At 50.2% G+C, this 26,260-nt stretch overlaps 2 protein-coding genes across 14 annotated transcripts in view; one reads left to right on the top strand and one right to left on the bottom strand.

Moving 5' to 3' along the window:
- Window positions 1–14,270, bottom strand: part of CCNK (cyclin K) — a 33,308-nt gene extending 19,038 nt beyond the window's left edge. Inside the window, exons 1-4 of one of the 9 annotated variants that reach the window (XM_070065379.1) lie at window positions 13,711–13,808; window positions 7,267–7,373; window positions 4,366–4,422; window positions 3,505–3,589 (exon numbers count right to left, since the gene is read on the bottom strand). The gene's annotated coding sequence lies outside the window, so the exon portion shown is untranslated. Of the gene's footprint in view, window positions 1–1,281; window positions 1,366–3,504; window positions 3,590–4,365; window positions 6,738–7,266; window positions 7,374–13,710; window positions 13,850–14,027 lie in introns of those variants that run through there. The other 8 variants (XM_070065382.1, XM_070065380.1, XM_070065381.1 and 5 more) reach the window with 8 other exon arrangements.
- The window catches only part of SETD3 (SET domain containing 3, actin N3(tau)-histidine methyltransferase), a 75,248-nt gene continuing 62,800 nt past the window's right edge, over window positions 13,813–26,260 (top strand). The window contains exon 1 of one of the 5 annotated variants that reach the window (XM_008248950.4): window positions 13,813–13,930. The gene's annotated coding sequence lies outside the window, so the exon portion shown is untranslated. Of the gene's footprint in view, window positions 13,931–14,287; window positions 14,455–14,633; window positions 14,746–14,930; window positions 15,053–15,582; window positions 15,688–26,260 lie in introns of those variants that run through there. The other 4 variants (XM_051835212.2, XM_051835214.2, XM_051835213.2 and 1 more) reach the window with 4 other exon arrangements.

The following is a 26,260-nucleotide window of genomic DNA, read 5'->3' as shown; positions in this document are numbered from 1 at the left end:
GGATCAAAATTTCCTATAGAAACAACAGCAATTGTTAGTATGCAGCTCAGGCTAACCCTCAAAGCTAACTTAACACATATCACGAGTGCTCTGAAAGTAAGTCCCTGTTCAATGGTAATTTAACAGGAGTGTTGCCAGCCCCACCCTTGTGTCTACGAAGGGGCCTTGTAAGGCCCACAAAGTCATTTGGTCTGGCCCTGCCAAGGCAACCACAGACGGCACACAAAATTCAGTAATTTTACAGCAGGTGAGTTTTTAAGTTGATAATTTTGTATGGCCCACAATATCCAATGGTCTTTGGCAGAAAAAAAGGTTCCTCACCCTTGGCATGGTTAAAATCAGCCAAATTTCGGAAGAATTAAGTGTGCCTCATTCCTTCTTATCTTCCTTCCCTGGACACTCTGTGCCCTGGCCCCAGTCTGGTTTCCACTCTCAGTGGAAGCTGGGCCTGGCTGAATCCCTTACAAAGACTTACGCTCCAAAATCATCCACCTCCTCCATCCAGCACCTGATCACACTTCCCTTCTTGGTCCAATAACTGAACTGAGTGACACAAATGAAGTATGGGTGTAATGACCAGGGGCGGTGAGAGGACGGAGGTGGGACACTTGGAAGGAGGTCTCTTAGACTGGTCTCGCTTTTTCAAACTCTTCCCTGTCTTTCATTCAGGGAAGAAGAAAACAAAGACGCCAGGGCCCCACCAGCTCCCCTGCAGGTCTAACCTCCTGTGGACACGCCTCATCCTGGTGAGAAAGGGGACAAGGCAGTGGTCAGGTATTCTCCTTGCACCTGACTACTCTAAAGCAAATCTAATCTTTCCTCCAACAGGAAAAATTAAGAACCTGGAGAAGAACACTCTGCTTTAACTTGTAACTTATACACTTTTCGTGTGAATAAGTTAGGCAATATGGGGAGGGGCAGTTAACTAAAGTTTCAGAAGATATGAGTTCATGATCAGATATCATAGTGACACACCACTTCCCATCTATCCAAGCGGCAAAAATCCAAGCTTGACAATTCACTGTTGGCAAGGCCAGGAGAAGCAGGTGACTTCATATACTGTTGGTGGGAATACCGTCTCAGACAGGAAGTTGGCAGTGTCACACCCATTTGCTCTTCGACACAGTATCCCACTACGAGGAATCTACTCTGAAAACAGTCACAAACGTGCAACAGCAATGCAACAGCTTATGGATTGCAGTGTTTGCAATGGCAACTGTGAACAACCCACCCACAGGGAACTAGTTAGACAAAACATGATACAAGAACACAGCAACACACCATGCAGCTGTCCAGAACGAGGAAGATCTCTAAGGACTGGACGGAGACTGAGACTCAGTAGAGGTAGGATCGCATAGTTAGAACCTACGAAAGGAGCAAGGGGGGTGGAACAGGACAGAAAGGACAGGGATGGGAACATGACTCTCTTTTTTTTAAACAGCTTTGACTTGTTTTTAAAAAAAAAACATTTACTTAAAAATAACTGCAGATTTACTACAGCCTTTATGCACATTTGAAGCTTTTCCAAAAATCCTTGGTTCCAGGATCCACCTAGCATTCTACAGTGTATTTAGGTGTCCTGTCTCCTTAGTATCTTCTAACCTGTAAGTCTCTCAGTCTTTCCTCGTTTTTTTTTCATGATTATGTCAGTTTTGAAGACTACTAGGCAGGCCCTTAGTGATCTGTCTTGAATTGGGCTTGTCTGACGTTTCTCGTGAACAGCGTGGAGCTGTCAGGAAGAACGCCTCAGCGGGGAATGTGTCCCTCACACCGCGTTTCTGCTGATGTCACCCATGATCTTTTGGTTAAGAGGAGGCTTGCCAGGTTTCTCACTGCCAGTTCTATTTTTCTCTTTCCACTTTCTGTTCCTCAGGAGCAAGTCACGACGTCCAGCCCACACTCCTGGGGATGGGAGTTAGGCTGCACCTTCTGGGGGAGCGGTACCGACGGATTTGTCGACATATGTTAAAAGCACCAAAGCAACGTGTTAGTATTCTGGGGAAATCTTTGAAATACAAAGACCTGCTCTTCCTTAAAGTCTTGTCTGCCAATCTTAGTGATCATCTAAGCATCCTGTCAGCACCAACATTACCATGGTGTCTGACTACTTCCTTCACTCCCTCAACATTTACCACTTCAATCACTCATTTATATCAGTATAGACTTTAAAGTGTTTTTTTTTTTTTAAAGATTTATTTATTTGAAAGGTAGAGTTACAGAGGGAGAGAGAGAGAGAGAGAAAGAGAGAGAGAGAGATCTTCCACCCACTGATTCACTACCCAAATAGCTGCAAAAGCCAGAACTGGGCTGATTTGAAGCCAGAAACCAGAAGCTTCTCCTTAGGTCTACCACACGCGTCAGAGCCCTAAACGCTTGGGCCATCTTCTGCTGCTTATCTGCACACAGGAAGCAGCTAGCTTTACCTGCTACGTCACAATGCTGGGCCCACAAAAATTTATGTTATTTATTGGTTATAATCCAATCCTATGACTATTCTTACTGCTCAAATCATTCCCACGTGGCTGCTGGGAGCTCTTTCAGGTTGGCTCCTGGGTCCTTTGTAACTTTGACTTTTCAATCATTTGAATACTTAACATAATCATGAATTTAATTAAAAATAAAATCCTAAAACTCCAGACAAATCCATGTACACCAAATGGGCAACAAAACCACAAGGAAAATTATCTTGATAATCTGTGATTTTGTTACATCCTTAGTGATATATTCAAGGACAAAAAGAACTGTGGGGCTAGCACTGTGGTGTAGTGGATAAAGCTGCCGCCTGTGATGCTGGCATCCCATGTGGGTGCTGGTTTGAGTCCACGGCTGCTCCACTTCCAATCCAGCTCCCTTCTAATGTGCCTGGGAAAGCAGCAGAAGATGACGTAAGTGCTTGGGCTCCTGCAGCCACGTGGGAGACCTGGAAGAAGCTCCTGGCTTCAGATCAGCTGAGCCATAAGAGAGTGAACCAGCAGGCAGAAGAGCTCTGTCTCTCTCTGCAACTCTGCCTTTCAAATAAACAAATTAATCTTTAAAAAAACTGCAAAGAAATCTTAGACTTTTTAAATGTACGATTAGTAATAGCATTCATTTTGTAATTTTAAAACCTTTTTGGTATAAGATAAAGCAAATATGTAGGTGTTAATATAAAGGAAGCAAATTTATATATGCACAAAAATCAAAGATCTGTGAAAAATATTGTAATTTAAACTTTAATTGCAAATCCTAAAATAAGTCACGGTTAGAAATATTACATTCTGGTATGGTTTTGAGTGTGGTTTGCCCCTTGACCTGTGACTTCCGTGCCTCTGTGGGGTGCTGAGGGCAGGACCACTGTGGGACTGGACTAGCCAGCACTGGGGCAAGGCCGACCCTGCTGTGCTGCTGCTGTGGCCCACGTGCCCTTTGGCTTTCGGCCCCCAGAAGAAGCCGATGCAGCCTTCACCAGACGCAGCTGCTTCATCTTGGACTCCCCAACCCCCAGAACCATGAGTCTAAACACACCTCTTTCCCGTGTAAGTTACTCTCAGGTATTCTGTTACAGCAACAAAAACTGGACCACGACACATATGTGGGCACTTCAGAAAGTCTGTGAACAAATGGAAGATACTTATTTTGATGTAACATGTTTTGACATCCATGCAGTTTTCTCAAAATTTTCCATAAACATTTTGAAGACCCACGCTCTGTCCACATCAAGTACCTAGGAGCAACGGCACTCCTCTGACAAAGGACATTATTTAATACCCAAATCTTACTGTTCCAACACCACTACCCTCTAAGAGGAAGCAGGCTTCTTTCCATCGGGAGAAGAGGACTTCCTGGCCTATACTCACACTTACCAAAAGATACGGGAGCCAGCATGCCGAGTGCCCACTGGATAGAGTCAAGGCAATTAGAGTATTAAAGAGAAAAATGATGTGGTTGATAATAAATAAAAAAGGAAAGTTCACAGAAATATTAACATATGAAGAGCAAATTCCCTTTCCTAGCACTGGTAAGGAAACTATTATTTTTAAAAAGTAGTTTTTAATAAGATGATCAAACGTACATCATAGCAGGGTGAAAACTTGCCATGTGTTCCTTCTGGTGTGCTGCAGCATGAAATATCATTGACCTTGAAGCATTCTTGCCCCCCAAAAGCTTACCCTAAATATAACCAAGCCTTCAGACCTCACTTCCAGTTTACATCAAAGACTGGAGGTGCAGAGCAAGTTAAATGATACAATAAGGAAATTATATGTCATATTCAGAAGATGGAAAACTCTAACAATCAACGCTCTCTCAAAAAAGAAAAAAAAGGCAACATGCAAAAACATGAAAAAAAAAAAAGAAAGAAAGCTAGGGGACTTGTTTGAGGCTTACCCAACACAACATGTGAAGTCTGACCAGATCCTGGTGTTTTTTTTTTTTTTTTTTTTGCTATGAAAGAAAAATTTTGAACAGTCAGGGACATTTTAAATATGGACTGTATATTAGAGGGCATTAAGTCTATAACACTAATTTCTTAGGGGTATTAATGATCCTGTGATTACACAGGAGAGAATGACTTATTCTTAGCAGTGTAGGCTGAAGAACTCTGGGTGAAGTGTCACAACTCCTGCAATACTTTGAAATGGTTTAGCTAAAGCAAATGTGACAAAATATTAACGTGTCCAGTCCAGGCCATAGGTAAGTAAGTAGTCATTGCACTATTCTTTCACACAATAAAAAAATCAGATGGGACTGCTTGGGATACCAGGAGGTGCCCTTACATCTTTAACTTCTGCAGACCAGAATCTCTTGGTAACCAGGGAATATTTGCTTATGCATAGATAATGTTCCCATAAATTAAAGCTTTTAGTTTAAATTTTTGAATGTTTATATCCAGTTTCTTTTGCTCAACATTACATTTATGGTTTTCACCTCTGTTGTTGCATAAAGCCATCCTTGTTCACTTATTACTGTATAGCAGTGGTCTTCAACTGGGGCAATTTTGCCCCCCAGTGGACATTTGGCAGTGTCAGGAGACGTACTGGTTGTCATCATCAAGAAGCTGCTGCTGGCATCTGCTTGGTAGAGGCCTGGAATTTTCTGGACATTTGTACGACACACAGAACAATCCCCTACAATATCAAACTATCTGGTCTGACTTGTTAACAGCGCCAAAGTTGAGAGACTGCTGTGTAGTATTTTATTCTTCGAACATAACACAATTTATCTATCTATTCTGCTGTGGATGGATCTTTCAAAAATTCATTTTTAAAGATTTATACAATGGGGGCTGGTGCTGTGGCACAGTAGGCTAAGCTTCCACTGTGGCACTGGCATCCCATAAGGGTGCTAGTTCTAGTCCCAGTCGCTCCACTTGCGATTCAGCTCTGCTATGCTCTGAGAAAGCAGTGGAAGATGGTCCAAGTGCTTGGGCTCCTGCACCCACATAGGAGACCCAGAGGAAGCTCCTGGCTCCTGGCTTTGGATCAGCCCAGCTCTGGCTGTTGTGGCCATTTGGGGAGTGAACCAGAGGATGGAAGACCTTTCTCTCTGTCTCTTCCTCTCTCTGTAACTCTACCTCTCAAATAAATAAAATCTTAAAAAAAAAAAAAAAAGATTTTTACCATATATTTTGAAAGAGAGAGACATGGAGAGGGACAGAGGGTGAGACAGACACACAGAGAGAAAGAGATTGATTGATTTCTATCCACTGGTTACTCCCAAAATGGTTGCAATAGCTGGGGCTGGGCCAGGAACTCCATTTGCCTCTCCCATATGGGTGGTAGGAACTCAAGACTTAAGCCATCATCTGTTGCTTCCCAGGCACATCAGTCTGGAGCTGGATAGGAAGTGGAGTAGTGGGGACTTGAACCAGCATACCAATTTGGGATGCAGGCATCCCAAGTGGTAGCTTAACAGGCTGCACCACAATGCCTGCCCACTTCTGGTTTCTGACTATTAATAAGTGATAAACACTCAAGTGTATTCCTGTAGAACAGAAGATAACCCACCAGTTGGCTGAAAGAATCAAAATATCCTAGCACATATGTAAGGTATTCAAAATACATGAGCTGGGAATTGCTACTTTAAGATACATTAACAGTTCTCCATGCATTTATTCATTCAAATATTTGCTGAATATTTACTATGTAACAGTTCTTCATGCATTTATTCATGCAAATATTTGCTGAATATTTACTATGAGCAGGGCCTCAACAGCACAGCAAGAAACAAGACAGGACAGGCCCTTGCCCCACCAGAAAGGAGAGTCAGAGAAAAACAAATATAGTTGTATGTTGGTATCTGCAGGGGATTGCATTCAGCAGTGGCCAAAGAGGTAGTGAAATTAGCATCCTCATTAAGAAACAAGGGATGTCAACTTTAAACCACAGTAACAGCCAACTGCTAAGGAAAAGTCAAAGGCACAGAACGAGGAAACACTACTAGACCTGGTAATTAGTTGTTCATTAAAGACACTGAGAACTGATTGTGGTGATGACCACACAGCTTTGAATATGCCAAAAACCACGGACTTGGGGCTGGCATTTTGAAATAGCAGGTTGAGCTGCTGTCTGTGACACTGGCACTCCCTATGGGTACCGGTTTGGGTCCTGGCTTCTCCACTGACCATCCAGCTCCCTGCTAATGTGCCTGGGAAAGCAGCAGAAGATGGCCCAAGTACTGGGGCCCCTGCCACCCATGTGGGAGACCCAGATGAAGCTCCTGGCTCCTGGATTTGGGCTTGCCCAGCTCTGGCTGTAGTGGTCATTTGGGGAGTGGACCAGAAGGTGGAAGACTGATCTTGCTCTCTTTGCTTTTCAAATAAATGAAATAAATCTTGTTTTTTCAAGATTGTAAAAACTGATTATTTTTCTTCTTTTTTTTAAAGACTTATTCATTTATTTGAAGTGTAGAGAGAGATCTTCCATCAACTGGTTCAATCCCTAAATGGCTGAAATGGCAGGAGCTGGGCTGATCCAAAACGAGGATCCAGGGGCTTCATCTGGGTCTCCCACATGGGTGCAGGGGTCCAAGCACTTGGGCCATCTTCTGCTGCTTTCCCAGGCACGTTAGCAGGGAGATGGATTGGAAATGGAGCCAGGATTCAAATCAGCCCATATGGGATGCCAGCACTACAGGCGGAAGCTTTACCTGCTACACCACAATGCCAGCCCTGAAATAAATCTTTAAAAAAAAAAATAACTCAATCGTACACTTTAAATGGCTTATTTAGCATATGAATTATGTCAATATAGCATGCACATGAACACATGAATGAACACACACACACACCCCATTTTCACTGCGTGGGACAGCAGAACCACGAGGGCTGCTGAGGAATGAACAGGCTGCTGCTAACAGGCAGGGGCTTGGTCTTGTCCTTTGAGGATGAGTGATACCTGCATCCAGAAGGAAGGAAAGGAATCAGGAGACTGAACAAGCCGTTCTGAGGGGGTTAACTGGCCAAAGGATAATAAAAAACACAGTAAGAAAGTTAACCTTAAAAAGCAAGCTCTTGGGCTTAACCTCTGCTTGCGGTGTCGGCAGCCCATATGGGTGCCAGTCCCAGTCCTGGCTGCTCCTCTTCCGATCCAGCTCTCTGCTATGGCCTGGGAAAGCAGTGGAAGATGGCCCAGGTGACTGGGTACCTGCACCCGTGTGGGAGACCTGGAAGAGGCTCCTGGCTCCTGAGCAGCCGCCCTGACCAATGTAGCCGCTTGGGGAGTAAATCAGCAGATGGGAGAACTTTCTCTCTGTCTTTCCTTCTCTCTGTCTGTAACTCTACCTGTCAAATAAACAAAGAAAAAAGAAAGAAAGTAGCTAGCTCCGGGGGTGGGGTGGGGCTGGCATTACGGTAAAGGTGCTGTCTGCAATGCAGGCATATCCCATATAGGTACTGGTTTGTGTCCTGGCCGCTCCACTTCCATTCCAGTGCCCTGCTAATGTGCCTGGAAAAGCAGCAGAAGATGACCCAAGGGCTTGGGCTCCTACCTGTATGAGAGACCTGAATGAAGCGCTTGGCTCTGGTACGGCCCAGCCCTGGCCATTGTGGCTATCTGGAGTGAATGAGTGGATGGAAGCTCTCTCTCTCCCTCTTTCTAACTTTTTCAAATAAATACACTTTTTTTTTTTTTTTTAAAGGAAGCTCCCTCTCTGAGAAGGGAAGGAAAAGTTGGAGGCAGATATAGAAATAACCCACAGGGATAACACAGGATGGGAAAGAACCTTAGTCCACAAGTGGACACATCATAACTACATTCACATCTGTTTGATCCTGCTGTCATCAGCCCAATACATGAAACACAATGAAAATACACGAACAGAACAGAAACAGACCTCTAAGTCACTCACTCCCCTGAAAAACTCTTGCTTCGATTCTGTAACCCTACTCCCTATTAGTTTTCAATCATCTTCTTACTAGACTGCGAAGTTAAAAATTTTCTCATCAGCAGCTTGTGATTACTGGGGAAAACACTGAGATTTCTGAGCTCCACAAAATGAAAATCTCCCTACAAATGAGCAGCGTGTCAAGGGGCTTCAGCAGCATCTCTCACACACCCCCTCTAGATACATCGTCTTACAAGATGAAAGAGTAAAGGCATTTTCAACATGTAGAAGTGTATCAAGGGGGCTGGCGCTGTGGCGTAGCGGATAAAACCACTGCCTGAAGTGCCAGCATCCCACGTGGGCTCTGGTTCGAGTCCCAGCTGCTCCACTTCTGACCCAGCTCTCTGCTATGGCCTGGGATAGCCGTGGAAGATGGCCCAAGTCCTTGGGCCTGTGCATTCACGTGGGAGACCTGGAAGAAGCTCCTGGCTTCTGGCTTCAGATTGGCACAGCTCTGGCTGTTGAGGCCAACTGGGGAATGAACCAGCAGATGGAAGACTTCTCTCTCTCTCTGCCTCTTCTCCTCTCTCTGTGTAACTCTTTCAAGTAAAATAAATAAATCTTAAAAAAAAAAAAAAGTGTATTGATTCTCTCACCCAGTACAGGAGTCCTCTCTTTCTCTTTAAAGATTCACTTTTATCTATTTGAAAGGCACAGTTACAGAGAAAGAGAGAGGGAGAGACAGAAAGAGATCACTACCCAAATGGCCACATGGCTAGGGCTGGGCCAAACCAAAGCCAGGAGCCAGGAGCCAAGAATTTCTTTCAGGTCTCCCACATGGGTACAGGGTCTCAAGCACTTGGACCATCTTCTGCTGCTTTCCCAGGCACAACAGCAGGGAGTTGGATCAGAACTGGAGCAGCAGGAACTCTAACTGGTGCCCATATAGGATGGCAGCATCCTACGTGGTTGCTTTATCTGCCACGCCACAACATTGGCCCCAGGAGTCCTCCCCACCGCCCCTTTTTAAAAAGAGTTACAGAGAGGTGGAAAGAGAGAGCGAGAGCAAGAGAGAGAGAGAAAGGTCTTTTTCTTCTTCTTCTTTTTTTTTTTTTTTTTGACAGAGTTAGACAATGAGAAAGAGAGACAGAGAGAAAGGTCTTCCTTCTGTTGGTTCACTCCCCAAATGGCCGCCACGGCCAGCGCTATGCCGATCTGAAGCCAGGAGCCAGGTGCCTCCTCCCAGTCTCCCATGCAGGTGCAGGGCCCAAGGACTTGGGCCATCCTCCACTGCCTTCCCGGGCCACAGCAGAGAGCTGGACTGAAAGAGGAGCAGCCGGGACCAGAACCCTGGTGCCTGTATGGGATGCCGGCACCACAGGCAGAGGATTAACCAAGTGAGCCACGGCGCCGGCCCCGAGAAAGGTCTTCCATCCATCCACTGGTTCACTTCCCAAATGGCCACAATGGTCAGAACTGGGCTGATCGGAAGCCAGGAGCCAGGAGCCAGGAGCTTCTTCTAGGTCTCCCATGTGGGTGTAGGGGCCCAAGGACTTGGGCCACCCTCTACCACTTACTCAGGTCATAGGAGAGAGCTGGATCGGAAGTGGAGCAGCCAGGGCTTGAACCAGTACCCATATGGGATGCAGGCACTGCAGGCAGCAGCTTTACCTGCTAGCCACAGCACTGGTCATAAGGAGCCCTCTTTTTTTTTTTTTTTTTTGACAGGAAGAGTTAGACAGTGGGGGAGAGAGAGAGAGAGGTCTTCTTTTTCCGTTGGTTCACCCCCGAAATGGCTGCTACGGCCAGTGCACTGCGCTGATCCAAAGCCAGGAGCCAGGTGCTTCCTCCTGGTCTCCCATGCGGGTGCAGGGCCCAAGCACTTGGGCCATCCTCCACTTCCTTCCAGGGCCACACCAGAGAGCTGGACTGGAAGAGGAGCAACTGGGACAGAATCCGGCACTCCAACCGGGACTAAAACCCAGGGTGCCGGCGCTGCAGGAGGAGGATTAGCCTAGCGAGCTGCTGTGCCAGCCAAGGAGTCCTCTTTTAACAGCAATACTTGCTCATTTACTAACCTTATTTGGCTACTTTCATTAATGGGATCCTATTAGTTTACAAAGTAGCCTATAGAAATGTCAAATATCAATAACTGGTGCTCATCTAATTCTTAATCTTTTTTTAAAGAATTTATTTATTTATTTGAAAGAGTTACAGAGAGGAGAGGCAGAGAGAGAAAGAAAAGAGAAAGAGAAAGAAAGAGAGAGAGAGAGGTCTTCCATCCAATGGTTCACTCCCCAATTGGCCACAACAGCCAGAAATGAACTGATCCGAAGCCAGGAGCCAGGAGCTTCTTCTGGGTCTCCCAAGCAGGTGCAGGGGCCCAAGGACTTGGGCCATCTTCTACTGCTTTCCCAGTCCATAGCAGAGTGCTAGTCTCGAACCAGTGCCCATATGGGATGCCGGCACTTCAGGCCAGGGCATTAACCCACTGTGCCTCAGCGCTGGCCCCTCTTAGATTAATCTTATGTTGACTTTTAAATTAAAGATTCATGTTTCGTGGGTTTTTTTGCCACTCTCATTCTTTCAAGAACTGCTTAACAGTCAACCTATTAAGAAGAACCTGATTTGTACTCGCTAGTGTTTAAAGAAGCAAAGGAACTCCAATACTGAATCCTTAAATTCAGTGTATGTAAACAACTTACAATATGTATTGTCTAAATGCATTTAAATCTCTTTTATTCAAAGAAAAGCTACCGCAAAAACACTGGGATGTGACCATGCAAGACTATCAGTGCCGACAAAGACAACACTAATCAGCAGATCCTTCACTGGATTGCAGCGCTCTCCAAAATTATTTGAAAAATGTGTACAGACAACTTGCCTGATTTTTAAATGGGCGTAAAAGGCCCTCTAAGCCAGGCAGGTTTCCCATCACACACATAGAAAACGCTAGTGTGTCTCACTCACTACATATGTAACAGGTGCCCTTATGTTGTGCTGTATCCTGCGCTTTTTCTGTGGGACCATTCCATTCAGGAACAAAGAGCACCAGGATTCCAATCTTGTGTGTATTTCCTAGGCCCTCCCTGAGGTTTGCGTATTCTGGATATTGTGTTTTACATCACCGATGAATTCAAACAAAATATTGCTGGTCTCCAGTTTTGTTTGTGGAATCTGAAGTTATTCCAATTTAAAATAAATTACTGGACTGTGGGAAAAAAAAGTACTTATGTTTTACTTATTTGAAAGGGAGCTCTACAGAGAAAGGGCTCAATCCTCTATCGGATGGCTCACTCCCTAAATGGCTGCAACAGCTGGGGCTGGGCCTGGAGCTTCTGCTGGGTCTCCAGTGTGGGTGCCGGGTGGGCCATCTTCTACTGCTTTCCCAAGCACCTTAGCAGGGAGCTGGATTGGAAGTGGGACAGCCGGGTCTTGAACTAGTGCCCACATGGGATGTTGCAGGTGGAACCTTAACCTGCCACACCAGGACCAGCCCTATATTGATCTCTGTGTGTTCCGTTCCTTCCCTAGATCTGCTACATAGATGGCACAAAATAACTACCTTGTAAGAACTCTCCATCACTCCCACCTAGAGACTTTTAAAGCCTTGGAAACAGTTTCTCTGACCTAATGATTGCCTTTGAAATATATGAAGACAATTTTGCCTACCCCTCTTTTCTCCAAGGTAAACAAATTAACCATTTTTCCATAAGGGTTCTCAGGGTTTCTAGGTCTTCTCTAAATATTAGCCATCAAAATGAGAAAAAAAGAAACTCTGTAAGATCTATGTAACAGGTGGTCTGAGAGTAACACGTCCACGGTGTGTCCGCAGAGCTGCAGCTATGGGGCAAGTTACCTGTCTTACCCTTACAGCTGATCCCGGAGAAAACCAGCCGAGGAGACACGAAGTAACCTGCCCGGTGCACACCGCTGGCGAACGGCAGTCACAATTTGCTTCACTTCAGACTGAGATACTGCCTTCCCTCAGTGCAGCCACTACTTTACCTCCAGAACGGAGCACCACAACCCGGAACCATTTCCTGTCAAGCCAGTTCCTCCTCATCTCAAATACTCACAACTGAGATTTTGCAAATTTCGGTGTAAATTTAAGTTTTTGTAAATGTAGTGTCGTTCTTCTTCAGGACGACACTCACATCCAAATGCTTCGGGTTTGGTAATTTGAGCGGACGCCCATCCATCCGACTACAACGTCAGCCAAGCCGCCCAAATGTCCAGCAATCCCGCAGCCACCACCAGGGCCTGAGTCACCCGGCCCCGCAGGCCCGAGGGGCTCCGCTCTCCTTTCCCAAGCGCTTGCGGGAGATTCTACAACGGGTGACAAAGCAGCGCCCGGGAGCCGTCTCCGAGAGAACGGACACGCCCCGGAGCTCAGTTTTCCATCACAACTGCACATCTGGGGCTCCTCCAAAGCCACGGACAAGCGTATACAACCGACTCTGCCCCTCCGCGTGCGCAACTTCATCTGCGCTTAAACCCGGGAATGAGGCGACCCAACCAGATCCGCTCCGCCGTCTCAGTGACCCGGCAGGTATTTGTCCTCGCCCAGTCCTCATTTCCCTTCCTTCAGACACTCAGCAAACTCACCGCTTTCCACAGTCTCCCAAAACGAAGCTCATTCCTTACTCCAAAACTACGAGTGATTTTTTTTTTTGCTTTATGAGACTGAACTTAAAAAGAGCATTCAAATCTTAAGAATCGCATAAACAATTCAAATGTTTCTTTATTGCTTGCTGGTGCAAACTGCATTTTCCAAACAGCACACGCGTGAAACACGACTTAGGCAAGAATCCACCAACACGCACGACTAATGCGTCACTCGCTGAAGGGCGGTTTCGCTCGAGGTACCACCTTAAAAACGCGACAGGCCGGACAGCAACGGCCCCGGTCAGTCGTCCCTAACCTCCCGGGGTCTGCAAGAGCTCCGTTGAACGGGCCACAGCTGTCAGCGCCCTCGCTAACCCCCGGACCCACGCCCCGAGTTCCTGAGCTAACAAACCAACCCGAATCTCATCGCGGAAGTGCCTCTTCCCATCCCGCCGGCCCACCCCCGCTGCGTCCAGGGTCCGCTGCGGGGAGCGTGGGCGGTCCGCGGCTGCAACCCCTGCCCGGTTCCGCCACCGCAGGGAGCTCCTGGAACCCCAACCGGACCGCGCAGGGAGCGCGGCTGCCCGCTCCAGGGCCCACCCCGAGTCCCCGTCCGGCCCCTGCGCCTCAGCCCCTCTGCCGAAGCCCGCCAACTTCAGCGTGCACAGGAGGCGAGAGGCGGGGTCCGGAATCAGGGAAGAGAGACTCCGCGCGCGGACGGAGGCGGGTGGCCACACCCTGCTCCGACCCCCGGGTGAGCGGGAGCGGGGCGGTACAGCCCGCAGTCGGTAGGACACTCACCCCTCGCCTCAGGCAAGCCCCTTAGCTACGTCTCTCCTTGCCGACCGCGGCCATCTTGGATGTGGAATGCTGGGAACTCTACGTCATCGCGCTGCGTCGCGCAACGTAAAACGAGCGACCGGAGGAGCGGTGCGCACAGGCGCCTGCCAACCAATCAGAAGAAAGTAGAACTCCCAAAAAAACTAGCGAGCCGGGGGCTCTGCTCCCCGCCCACCCCGCGGTAAGCAGCTGCTGCGTGCAGGGGGAGGAGCCAGCCAAAGTGCCCGGCCCGACGGCCCCGCCCCCCATGGCGAAAGGGAATTCGGGAGCAACCGAACCTGCTAACGGAACTTGGGTGCGAAGGCGGGGCCCGAGCCGCCAGTTGTCCAATCAGAGCTATGGCGTGGACCCAGTCCAGCCAATGGTGGTCTCGGGGCTGGCGGCGGCTGATCTGGCCGCTCTGGCCCCCGGGAGCCACCAGCCCAATGGCTGCGGAGGATCCCGGGCGGAACGGCGGCCCGGCGGCGGGGCGGAGCCGCGCCCATGCGTGCGCGGCGCGGGCCAATGAGCGGCGGCGGCGGCGGCCCGGGGGCGGAGTCCGGGGGCGGGCGGAGCCGGGTTGGGCCGCGGCTGCGGGGCCGTCTCAGGCCGCCGTCCCGCCCTCCCGTCCGGCCGCCGCCGCCGCCGCCGCCGGGTTGGTTGAGGCGGACGGTGGGGTCCGAGCGCGAGTGAGGCGCCGCGCTGCGCGGAAGGGGAAGCGGGCAGGTGAGTGTCGGGGCGGCGTCTCCGCGGGCACGGGCCGCGGAGGTGGCCGGCGCCTCGGCCCCCGAGCGCTTCCCGGCCGCTGCCCCTCGGCCCAGGTCCGGCCCGCGCCCCAGCCGGCCGCTGCGGGCCCCGGCGCGGCGGGTGCGAGCGGGCAGGGCCCCCGCCCTGAGGCCCAGCGGGCGGGCGCGCCCACGAGTCCCGAGGCGGCGGCAGGTGCAGCGGGCAGCCCCGGCCGCGGGCTCCGCGTGCGGCGACGCCGCGCTCCCGTTCCTGCCGGCGGAGGCTGTGGAGGTGGGGTCGCGCTCCCTCCCGACGCTCGGGGCCCCCGGGCCGCGCAGTTGGCGAGACCGCCCGGGAAATAGGTCGGCGCCGGCCGGCGTCCGCCAGGGGCCCGAGCGGGGCGTTCCGGTGGTAAACTCTCGCTTCCTGCCCGCGGCCGCCGCGGCGCGCAGCCCTGGCTCCCCGGGCTCCCCGGGCTCCGCCGGGCCTCGGGGGCGGCGCGGCCCCTGCCCGGCTGGCCCTCGGCGCGGCGGCGGACTCCCGAAGTGTGCGCCTGCTCCAGCCCCTGCGCGCCCCGAGAGGTCGCCCTCCGGCGAGGGTGCGTCCGGGCCTGGCCCCCGGTGCTGGGGGTCCCCCCGGGGCCGTGTGGACTCCGCCGGCCGCCGGAGCGCGAGTTTCATCCCGAGTAAAAGCTCTTCCTCCTCTTCTCCCTCCTCCTCTCCCTCCTCCTCTCCCTCTTCCTCTCCCTCTTCCTCCTCCTCCTCTCCCTCTCCCTCCTCTTCCTCCTCCTCCTCCTCTTCCCACTCCCCCACCTCCTATTTTTTTCTCAAAATTGACCCTGCCGGTGTTTAACACCGGAGCTGCGGCGGCGATGTCCATTATTTTGAGCGAGTGCGCTCAGCTCCAGGCTACGGCAGGTTGGAAGCGGCTTTGGCGCGCCAGGCCGTGTCTATGCGGGCTTCCCGGCGTGGAGTCCTGCCTCGCCAAGTGAGGCCCCGGGGCTGCCGTGCCTGCCGTCTTGGTGAAGGGCCAGCGGCCGGCCGAGGCGCTGTCTCTGGCTGGGAGAGCGGCTCGCGCGGCCGAGTGCTCCGGCAGCCACAGGGCGGCCTCTGTCGGGACCCGGCGGCCTCTGCCCTCTGCCTCCCTGGCCCTAGGGGAACACCTGAACTGGAACTCCCGGCCGAATGGGCCAGATGGAGGCCGCTTCTCCTGCGAGGGAGCCGGGGTCGCCAGGTGGGAGCGCTGTCGAGTGGACCTTCGGCCTCGAGAAGCCCCCCGGTAGTGAGGAGCGGGGGAGGACGGAGCTCCAGGTTCACATTCTCAAGTTCAGCCGCCTGCTTTGGTGTCTAGAAGGCCGTGAGTGGTGACAGCGCTGGGGAGGTGACACCTGTCCAGCAGGGCCAGGAGGTGCTGTCTGTCCAGCAGGGCCGGGGAGGTGACACCTGTCCAGCAGGGCTGGGGAGGTGATGTCCGTCCAGCAGGGCCGGGGAGGTGACGCCTGTCCAGCAGGGCCGGGGAGGTGACACCTGTCCAGCAGGGCCGGGGAGGTGACGCCTGTCCAGCAGGGCCGGGGAGGTGACACCTGTCCAGCAGGGCCGGGGAGGTGACACCTGTCCAGCAGGGCCAGGGAGGTACTGTCCAGCAGGGCTGGGGAGGTGATGTCCGTCCAGCAGGGCTGGGTAGGTGACCTCTGTCCAGCAGGGCTGGGGAGGTGATGTCTGTCCAGCAGGGCTGAGGAGGTGATGTCCGTCCAGCAGGGCTGGGGAGGGGATGTCCATCCAGCAGGGCTGGGGAGGTGACCTCTGTCCAGCAGGGCCGGGGAGGTGATGTCCGTCCAGCAGGGCCGGGGAGGCACCGCCTGTCCAGCAGGGCGAGACTGCTACCTTGAGGCTCCTAAATGCTTAGGTTACACAGTCTCCTTTTTCTTGTTGCTAATCTAAAGTAGCTTTTAGCAATGCGCCGAGTAATAGGTACTGTATCTTTTTTGTTTTCGTTTGATGAGTGTCTGTCCCTGGGAGATTTGTCTTTAGGAACCTGTGGCCTGTGCCCCTGCTGCTGTGCAGGTCCTCTGTTGGGGGGGGGGGGGGGCAGAGTTTCTGGCAGTGGTTTTTGTTCTCCCAAAGAGGAATGAGTATTTTACTGCTGTTCTGTTACTTTGGAAGTTGCTTGTGGCTGGTGTTCTCAATTTGCTCCTGTTCTACTTGGACTTTTTGTGGGGGGTCAGTATTTCTATTTGCTGTGCACCCTGTTTAGTTACAGTGATAGATATGGTTAATATTGGATATCAGTTCATTCTGGATAATATTTAATCAGTTAAGAGTATTAGACTAATGATTTTTTGCTTTTCAACTTTTCTGCCATTTCTGTTTGGAAAATTGCATTTACAGATATACCTTTCTTGCCAAAATGAATTTCTGTGCATTGGATTTCCTGTTAGCCTGTTATCTTGTTTTCCTATTCACGACATTGGAAATGCTAATAATTTCTATATGCAAACAGATTTTACATGTTTACTTTTAAGGTAAAAATAAATTTTTAACAAAGTTTTAATACACAAAATTTATTACAGAAAAGTTGAGACCTGATTTTTTTAGTATCATAATAGTCTTTTTTTACTTCTTTTTTTTTTTGTAAGATTTATTTATTTATTTGAAAGTCAGAGTTACACACAGAGAGAAGGAGAGGCAGAGAGAGAGAGAGGTCTTCCATCTGCTGGTTCACTCTCCAGTTGGTGGCAACTGCTGGAGCTGCGCTGATCCAAAGCCTGGAACCAGGAACTTCTTCCAGGTCTCCCATGTGGGTGCAGGGGCCCAAGGACTTAGGCCATCTTCTGCTGCTTTTCCAGGCCATAGCAGAGAGCTGGATCGGAAGTGGAGCAGCTGGGACTCAAACTGGCATCCTTATGGGATGCAGGCACTGCAGGCAGCAGCTTTGTCTGCTATGCCACAGTGCTGGCCCCGTAATAGTCTTATGGGAAAAAACAGTATAATCTACAAGATGAGAAGTCTTGTTTTTTGTGGTTAAATTCAGCATGTAACTCAAGCCAGAGATTAGCTATGGAGAACTCATTTCCATTTGGGAGTCTTCCTGTAGGCCTTGCAAATAAACAGATCATAAAACAAGAGGTGCAAACGGGTATTGAAGATTTTCAACTGGAATAAATTTGGGGAGAAACATGATTCCAAATGATTAGGAATAAAACTCAGTTACTAGGACCTGCGTGCGCTGCAGTGGGTGGAGCCGCTGATTGTGGTGCGGATCTCATCAGTGAATTGGGGTCCTGGCTGCTGCGCTTCCAACCCAGCTCCCTGCTGATGCGCCTGGGAAAGCGGCAGATGGGACTCAGGTCGTGGCTCCTGCAGCCGCGCAGGGCCTGTGTGGAGTTCTGGGCTCCTGGCTTTGGCCTGGACAAAGAAATCTTGGTTATTATGGCCATTTGAGGAGTGAACCAGCTGATGGAAGATCTCTATCACTCTGCCTTTCAAATAAATAAACTTTTTAATTAAACAAAAACTCAAATACCAAAGTTAAGACTGTGTCATTTTCCCCCCCATTTCAAGTATTTTCTAAGTAGCATCAAACCAATAATCAAGATAAGTCCAAGCCCTCTTGGCTGGCAGTGGGAGACAGTCTCACTCTGAAGCTGAGATTTCGAAAGGGGCCTGAATATTGCTGATGCCTGGGCCACAATGAATGTTTAACCTTTCACAGTCCCAGGCCCAGCCTCTGTGGTGAGGAGGGCAGAGGCACAGAGCAGGAAGCAATGTTTTCACAGTTTAGAATGACTAAAAATTGCCTGAAGAACGCAGAAGATCAGAACTCTTTAATTTTTTTTTTAAATTAACAATAAGAATTGTATATACATAGAACTTTTAGCAAATATACATAAATTTTTTTTTTTTTTTTTTTTAGACTAGAATTCATTAGAACACATTTAAAAGTGGTTCACAGCGCATGGAAGATTCTCTCTGCCTCTCCTTCTCTGTGTTAACTCTGAGTTTCAAATAAATAAATACATCTTAAAAAGAAAAAGTGGTCTGGAGTTGCGGTGTCACTAGAGGGGTAGTTCTTCAGGGTCAGTTTCTAGTAAGCGCCTTCAGGCTGGGGTTGCCGCGGAAAGTAAAGCCTAGCGTGGAGAAGACTCACCGACGTCCTTTCGCAGAAAGCATCTACTGGTGACTAATAAGGTTTTCCACTTGCTGATCATCATGATTTAGCGTTGTCGCGCGTCAGGGCGCCTAGCCTTCTGCCGCTTTTTGGCTACAGGAGCATAGCATTGCAGAGATCAGTATAGATGTGCTGGCTTGGGCTGAGGCTCGCTTGGAGGTTTTGTTCATGTCCCAAATTTAACCTAGGCCACTCCTTAGCAGTTGGATGAGGCCACCAAAATACCTCCCAGCTTTTTAAAAGGCCAAAGAAAGGAAACCTTTTCCATCTGCTTGTCAGGGCATCTGCACAAGTGTGGTTGGTTTTGAGCTGAACCCGTGACAGACTACTGAACGGCAGTAGAACTGTCACCAGCAGGGAGCTGGTGAGGCTGTGCTGCCAACCGAGTGTGTCATTGCACAGATGAGCCAACCTGAGCGTCGCTTTCTCCTCTGTGGTGGGGGCATAACACAGCTCTAATCCTCTGTTGTGCAAAATTCTCACCTCTGTTCCTGATAGTAAGTGCCCAAGTGATGTGTTGTTTCTTTTTAAAGATTTATTTATTTATTTGAAAGGCAGAGTTACAGAGAGGCAGAGAGAGAGAGAGAGGTCTTCCATCTGCTGGGTCACTCCCCAGATGGCCGCAATGGCCAGAGTTGGGCCGATCCAAAGCCAGGAGCCTGGAGCTTCTTCTGGGTCTCCCTCGTGGGTGCAGGGGCCCAAGGACTTGGGGCATCTTCTGCCGCTTTCCCAGGCCACAGCAGAGAGCTGGATCGGAAGTGGAGCAGCTGGGGCTCGAACCGGTGCCCATATGGGATGCCGGCACTGCAGGTGGAGTCTTCACCCCCTATGCCCCAGCGCTGGCCCTGTGATCATGTTGGGAACTGCCCCTGTATGTAGCAGTTTCAACAGCTGTGAATGTGATCCCGAAACAAACAAAATGGTGGTTAGTTTCAGAGACTCAATTGTTTAGTATAGCAGCACATTTATCTTGCTGAAGATCAGTTTATGCAGTGAAGGACTTTAGTTGATTACCATCTTACCCTAAAGGCTGTGAGACCCGACCTACTGATCTTGTGCATTAGATGTTCAAGAAACAGGCTTGGAATGAGTGAGAGTGAATGAAGCCCCTTGAGCTTGTAGCAAGTGTTCGTACAGTCTGGAGTTCCAGGAAGCCAGTAATGCCACTCTGCACTCCTTTTGGATTTTGTTGGCCTTTTAGGAACTGCCATCAAAGTGTGGTGAAGAGAAGACTTCTGGGAGACTTGACAGCTGTCTTCCAAGAACGTTGACAGGTCAGGGAACGAGCTGAGCTTTCACAGTGTAGGCCTGGCGTGGCCCACAAAGTGCACCTCTGCCTTGCAGGTGAACGGACTGAGCCTTGGGATCTGCCCCCACCTCTGCCACTGTGTAGCAGTCGGCCTGAGGCTGGGCCTTTGTCGTCCGGCTTGTCGGGCAGATGGCAGAGCACTCTGAGGGCCGTAGCTGCTGCGCAGGGTAACACAGAGAACCCCAGGAGTGCTTCCCAGTCCTGGAGCCCGAGCCCTGTGTTGGGAGTGTGGGTGGCGTGAAGGTAACTTCCTGTCAGGTGATCTGTTCTTCACACTTAATGCTGCCTTTTTTATTTTTTTATTTTAGGAAGATATAATAGGAAGTGATTCTGCATGATTCTTTGCTTTACAAAAGGTGGTTTTTTTTTTTTTTTTTTTTTTTTTTTTGACGGGCAGAGTGGATAGTGATAGAGACAGAAAGAAAGGTCTTCCTTTTGCCCTTGGTTCACCCTCCAATGGCTGCCACGGCTGGTGCGCTGCGGCCGGCGCACTGCGCTGATCCGAAGGCAGGAGCCAGGTGCTTCTCCTGGTCTCCCATGGGGTGCAGGGCCCAAGCACTTGGGCCATCCTCCACTGCACTCCCTGGCCACAGCAGAGAGCTGGCCTGGAAGAGGGGCAGCCGGGACAGAATCCGGCGCCCCGACCAGGACTAGAACCCGGTGTGCCGGCGCTGCTAGGTGGAGGATTAGCCTAGTGAGCTGTGGCGCCGGCCACAAAAGCTGTTTTTTTGGGGGGGAAATTTCCTTAAATGGGAGCCTTATGTTAATTTAAGTGTATTTACAACCTAATTGAATAGCAGCTTAAAGCTTCAAACTATTGTGTATTGATAAATCAGAAATGATTTAAGCATCTGTGAAATAATTATTTAAATTATGGAAAAATGTTAAAACCACCTTGGAAAGTAACTACTGCTTTTTGTTTCTGCTTTCTTTTTTTAAATCTCAAGTTATATGGCATCCAAAATTGTTTTGTATCAAGATTGGAAGTGTACTTAGTCCAGCTTAGAGTCTGTTCATCCTGGTACTTAAGTACCTACAAAATTGAGATAAATCCCACCTGCTTTCTTTGGTCCTTTTTTTCTTTTTTTAAAGATTTATTTATTGATTCGAAATGTAGAGTTATGCAGAGGCAGAGAGAGAGGGAGGGAGGGAGGGAGATATCGTCCATCTGCTGGTTCACTTCCCAAATGGCTGCAATGGCCAGAGCTGGGCCGATCCAAAACCAGGAGCCAGGAGCTTCTTTAGGTCTCCCACATGGATGCAGCAGGGGACCAAGCACTTGGGCCATCCTCCACTGCTTTCCCAGGCCATAGCAGAGAGCTGGATTGGAAGTGGAGCATCCGGGACATGAACCAGTGCCCACATGGGATGCCGGCACTGCAGGCTGGTGCTCTAGTGAGCTGTGCCATGGCACTGTATACCGGGGCTTTAACCCACTGCACCACAGTGCCGGCCTCTCCTTGGTCCTTTTGAGTGAAGGTGTCAGCACCTCCTTTAGAGACTGGGATGATGGAAGCCAGTTAACCATTTAAAGTGGGGTGAGTGAGTGTGGCAGGACCCTGCCGCTGAGGAGAGCAGAGCAAGCTCTGATGCCCGCCAGCTGTGTTTGACTTGGAGCTCTGCGAAGCAGCACCAGATCTGCCTTCAAGGATCTGTGGGAGAGAAGACAGTGCACAGCTGGAGGCGTCTCATCTGGGAGCGCTTTCATTTTCCTAACCCGTCATCCTGTAATTGTGTATTTAGTTCTGCATGTGATCATCTGACCCTAAGGGCCTGCAGCGTGTTTTAGTGACACTGAGAGGAGCATGTTTCCCAGTCTTCCTCTGCGAAGGCTGGGCGGGCTCTCACGCCCTCGAGTGCGTCTGACAGCTGGCACGCCAGAGGTGCGAGGAAGCCACGTGACCATTCTCTGTCATCCAGCTGTGCAGTTGGGTAAATGCGAGATACGTTGGAAAACAGATGCTGTTGAATAAGTTGCCAAATAGTGTAATCAAAAATGTTTATTCTCGTTGCATTTAGTTGAAAGTAGTATTTTCAGGAGTGACGTGAGAAAAAAATACAAATATATGTGTGTTTGTGTATGTGTGTGTATATATATATATCCTTTCTGTTTAGATTTTTCCATGTTTAAAATGTGTTTATTTGAGAATGAGCGAGAGAGTGCTCCCATCCCCTAGAGACAGAGACAGATGGAGAGGGAGAGAACTCCCATCCACTGGTTCACTCCCCAGATGCTGGGAACAGCAGGAGCTGGGCTGGGCCTAAGCGGGAAGTTTTGTCAGCCTGGCCCAGTCCTGTTCGGGTGGCAGGAACTTGATCTGTTTAGTGCTGTCTCCCTGAGTGTGCATTAGCAGCAGTTAGCTGGAGCCAGAGTCAGGGATCTGATGTAGGATTGTGTGTCTTAATTGCTGGGCTAAAGTTTACCCCAAGTTTAGGATTTTTGGTGGTGTGTGGTGGGGAAGGAAACACAGCTGAGTTGCATCAGATCTGTTCAGTGTGGCTTCGTAAAACTGGAGCAGGTATCCAGCGTGTGTCCACCCTGTTGCTGCCATCTCCTCTGTGTGGATTATGTTGCCGAGTGCACACGTTTCCTGTGTGTTGGCAGTTTAAACAGTGACTGAGGATGCTGTGTGTTCTCCTGTCTCCCAGAGTCTGTCTGGCCTGTTGGTGGGGAGGTTTCCGATGGCCCTGATAGTCGGCGGTGTTTTGAAAGGGCCAGCATTTGAGGATTCTGTAGATGGTTGACTCATCTTGGTAATGAAGAAATACAGATGTGTGTGAGCTCTTCCCTGGCTGTCCCTTTTAGAGGTGTGCCTAAACAACTCTTTCTCTCTCTCTCTCTCTCGCTCGCTCGTTCTTGCTCTCTCTTGCTCTCTTTCTCTCTCTCTTTCTCTCTCTTTCTTGACAGGCAGAGTTAGAGAGAGAGAGAGACAGAGGGAAAGGTCTTCCTTTTTCCGTTGCTTCACCCATCCTCCACTGCCCTCCTGGGCCACAGCAGAGAGCTGGCCTGGAAGGGGAGCAACCGGGACAGAATATGGCGCCCTGACAGGGACAAGAACCCAGTGTGCTGGTGCTGCAGGCGGAGGATTAGCCTAGTGAGCCGCGGTGCCTGCCTGAACAACTCTTAGCTGTAATAATGCATCTGTCTATCTCATCTTACTTTGCCTTGGTATGATTTATATCATCGGGGTGGGGGCAGTGTCTGGCACAGGAGTTATGAACTGCGTGGGACACCAGCACCTCGAGTGTTTGGGTCCTGGCTCTGCTCTGATGCCAGTTTCCTGCTGCTGTGCGCCTGGAGGCAGCCGTGGTGACTGGAGGAGCCGGGTCCCTGCCACCCACGTGGGAGACCCAGACTGAGTTCCAGATGCCTGGCGTCAGCCTGGCCAGCCCTGGTTTGTTCAGTCATTTGGGGAGTGAAACACAAAATGAAATATTTTCTCTCTCAAATAAAAATTTAAGTCTTTTTTTCGCCCTGCACTTCTGCCCTCTCTACCCCCAAGATAATGTACTCAGAATCTGTGAATTGTTCCTAATTTCAGTCTGAACTTTGAGAGAGGGGCTGGTATTGTGGCGCAGTGGGTTAACCTGCTGCCTGTGACACTGACATTCCATATGGGGTCTGGTTTGAGTCCTGGCTGCTCCACTTCTGATCCAGTTCCCTGCTAAATCACCTGGGAAAACAGTGGGAGGGGCCCAACTGCTTGGGCCCCTGCCACGCACATGGGAGACCCAGATGGAGCTGTAGGCTCCTGACTTTGGCTTGGCCCAATGTAGGCCATTGCAACCATCTGGGGAGTCAACCAACAGATGGAAGATCTCTCTCTGTCTCTCCTCCTTTCTAACTCTGCCTTTCAAAAATAAATAAATAAGCTTTGGGAGGAAAGAAAAAACACCTCTCATTTAGCATTGTACCATCTGGCTAATATTTGTACTTAGAAAATGTATATATACATTTAAATTTGATTTAGCATATATTTTCCCATACAAATATTTGAAATAAATATTGAAGATAAATACTTGGCCTTGGTGAGAACTTAGATGGCTGAGAGCATTAAGCCTGCTCAGGACGCTTCCTGGATGGTCTCATTTGTTCAGACTTGGAACTAGCTGCACCTGCAGCTAAGGGCAAGGTTAAGATTTTGAGTCGTAAGTGAAAAGGGTGGCCAGTTATCTCTGATCCCGAAGGTTGAGGAAGTCACACAGCCTGATGTTCCCTGTTAGCCAGAAAAGGCGAAGTGGGACGGAATTTGGGAACCCACCTGTACTGGTGCTGGTGTCTCCTCCGACAGTCTCCAAGGTCAGTCGTCCTCCTTGAGGTGTCCATGTTTCGTTAAGCATTTTAGGGGATTATCCGTGCTGGTTTGCTTTGGGTGTAAGCCTTGGCTCCCTCCAGGCCTGGCGCTCCCTCCTGACTCCCGCAGAGGCTGTGGGGAGCTGCCGCCTTCACCGGGACGCTGGAGCCAGCACAGGATCCCAGGTGTGAGGCTGGGGGCCCCCGCTTGGTGGCTGGGGTCTCTTGGCCTCCTGTGAGCCGTCTGCCGTCAGCACAGGCCTCAGTGGGCTGAAGCAGGGACGCAGGAGCTCCAAGCTGCGCTTGGGCTGTAGCTCCTCCGGGTGTGTCAGGAATGGGCTAGTTGCTGTTTTATTGCTGTCTGTGAGACAAAAACACTTAAAAATTTAGAACGTGTTTCTCAGGTTTTCTCTTCTGTCAACCATCCATTCCTACAAGAGGTGGTCTTGTCACGTTGCATAAGCTTAACTCTGACCCCTGACCCTCTTCTCTGTGTCCCGCTCTCTGTAAATGTGTTTTACTTTGAAGAATTGTTCTTCAGCAGTAGTAGTTAAATATTGAGTAGACGTCAGCTTTGACTCCTTTCTCCTCACTGGTGAGAGCAGTGTCAACATTAGTGACACCAGTGTGAGACCCAAAGTTTGCTTCATGTAGCGAACGCGTGACCCCTGCCGTGCCCATGGCTGACCTGCAGATGGGAACTCTGTGTCCTGCACAGCATTTAGGCTGCAGAGGGCCGGGTCAGAGGCTCTGCGGGGAGGGAGGCCCCTTGTGAGGTGCCTCGAGGACTGTAGCGTTCACCCAGTGGAGTAATGGAGCAAAGAATGTGCAGATGAGGGCGTGACCGGCCAGGGGACCGAGAGGAGGCAGGGTGGGAAGAGCTGGACAGCTGCTGCAGGCAGCCGGGTGATCGTGGGGTCAGAGGGAAGCCGAAGGGCTGCAGCCTTCAGGCGCTCTGAGGGGCAGCCCACAGTTACTAGAAACAGTGCCAGAGTGTGTGTTGACCACAGAGGCTCAAGGGGTCTTGGGGACACTGTCGGCTGGGTGCAAGGGACCCCTGGCCTCCAGAGAAGTTCTTAAGGTAAAGGCAGGGGCTGGGCCCTTTGACTGTCAGGTTCAGTGTTCAGAGGGCCGAGAACTCTGGGAGCTCCCGGGCAGGGCACCCATAAAGGAGCTTGTTGGTGGAGCAGATAGAGAGATGTCCTGGCCTGGGACATACGTTCACCAGGGATGAGGACGGGCAGCCTGCTTCCTTCCTAATCAGCGTGAAGATTCCTTCTCTGTAATTTACCAGCTGCTTTCTCTCCCTTAGGGCCTGTGTCTCTGTGGGAGGAAAACAGGCTAAAGAGAATCCCAGGAGACTAAATCCCAAGATAAACAGGCCTTAGCATCTGTTAATGACCTTGAATTTGACCCTCACCGAGTTTCATGGCAGTGAGGGCTGCTTGGAGGAGCCTAGAATTTCCCAAAGGAGGAGACAAGGGCTAGTCTCATTCCCCTGGGGCTGTGTTGGGTAAAGGCTGTGTCACATGAAGCCAAGCAGGTGTGGCAGGCAAGTCCTGTGTTGTCCCATGAGCTGTGGAGAGACATCGAGCAGAAGCAGCGTTAAGTAAATTTCACCTAAATGAAGTTCAAGAACAAGCACACTGCTGGTGACGGGGAACTGGTGAGAGGGGACAGGCTGGAGAGTGTGTTTGTTACCTTACTGGAGGTGTGGCCACACACATGGGTGTGTGTGTGTGTGGCAGAGGGCTCACTTTAATCCTCTGCCTGTGGCACCGGCATCCCATATGGGCGCCGGATTCTGTCCCGGTTGCCCCTCTTCCAGTCCAGCTCTCTGCTGTGGCCAGGGAGGGCAGTGGAGGATGGCCCAAGTGCTTGGGCCCTGCACCCCATGGGAGACCAGGAGGAAGCACCTGGCTCCTGGCTTCGGGTCGGCATAGCTCCGGCCGTGGTGGCCATTTGGGGGGTGAACCAATGGAAGGAAGACCTCTGTCTCTCTCTTACTGTCTAACTCTATCTGTGAAATAAATTTA

The sequence above is a fragment of the Oryctolagus cuniculus genome, chromosome 20, assembly GCF_964237555.1.
Source record: "Oryctolagus cuniculus chromosome 20, mOryCun1.1, whole genome shotgun sequence".
Lineage (NCBI taxonomy): Eukaryota > Metazoa > Chordata > Mammalia > Lagomorpha > Leporidae > Oryctolagus > Oryctolagus cuniculus.
This window is presented reverse-complemented; position numbering and strand designations above follow the sequence as displayed.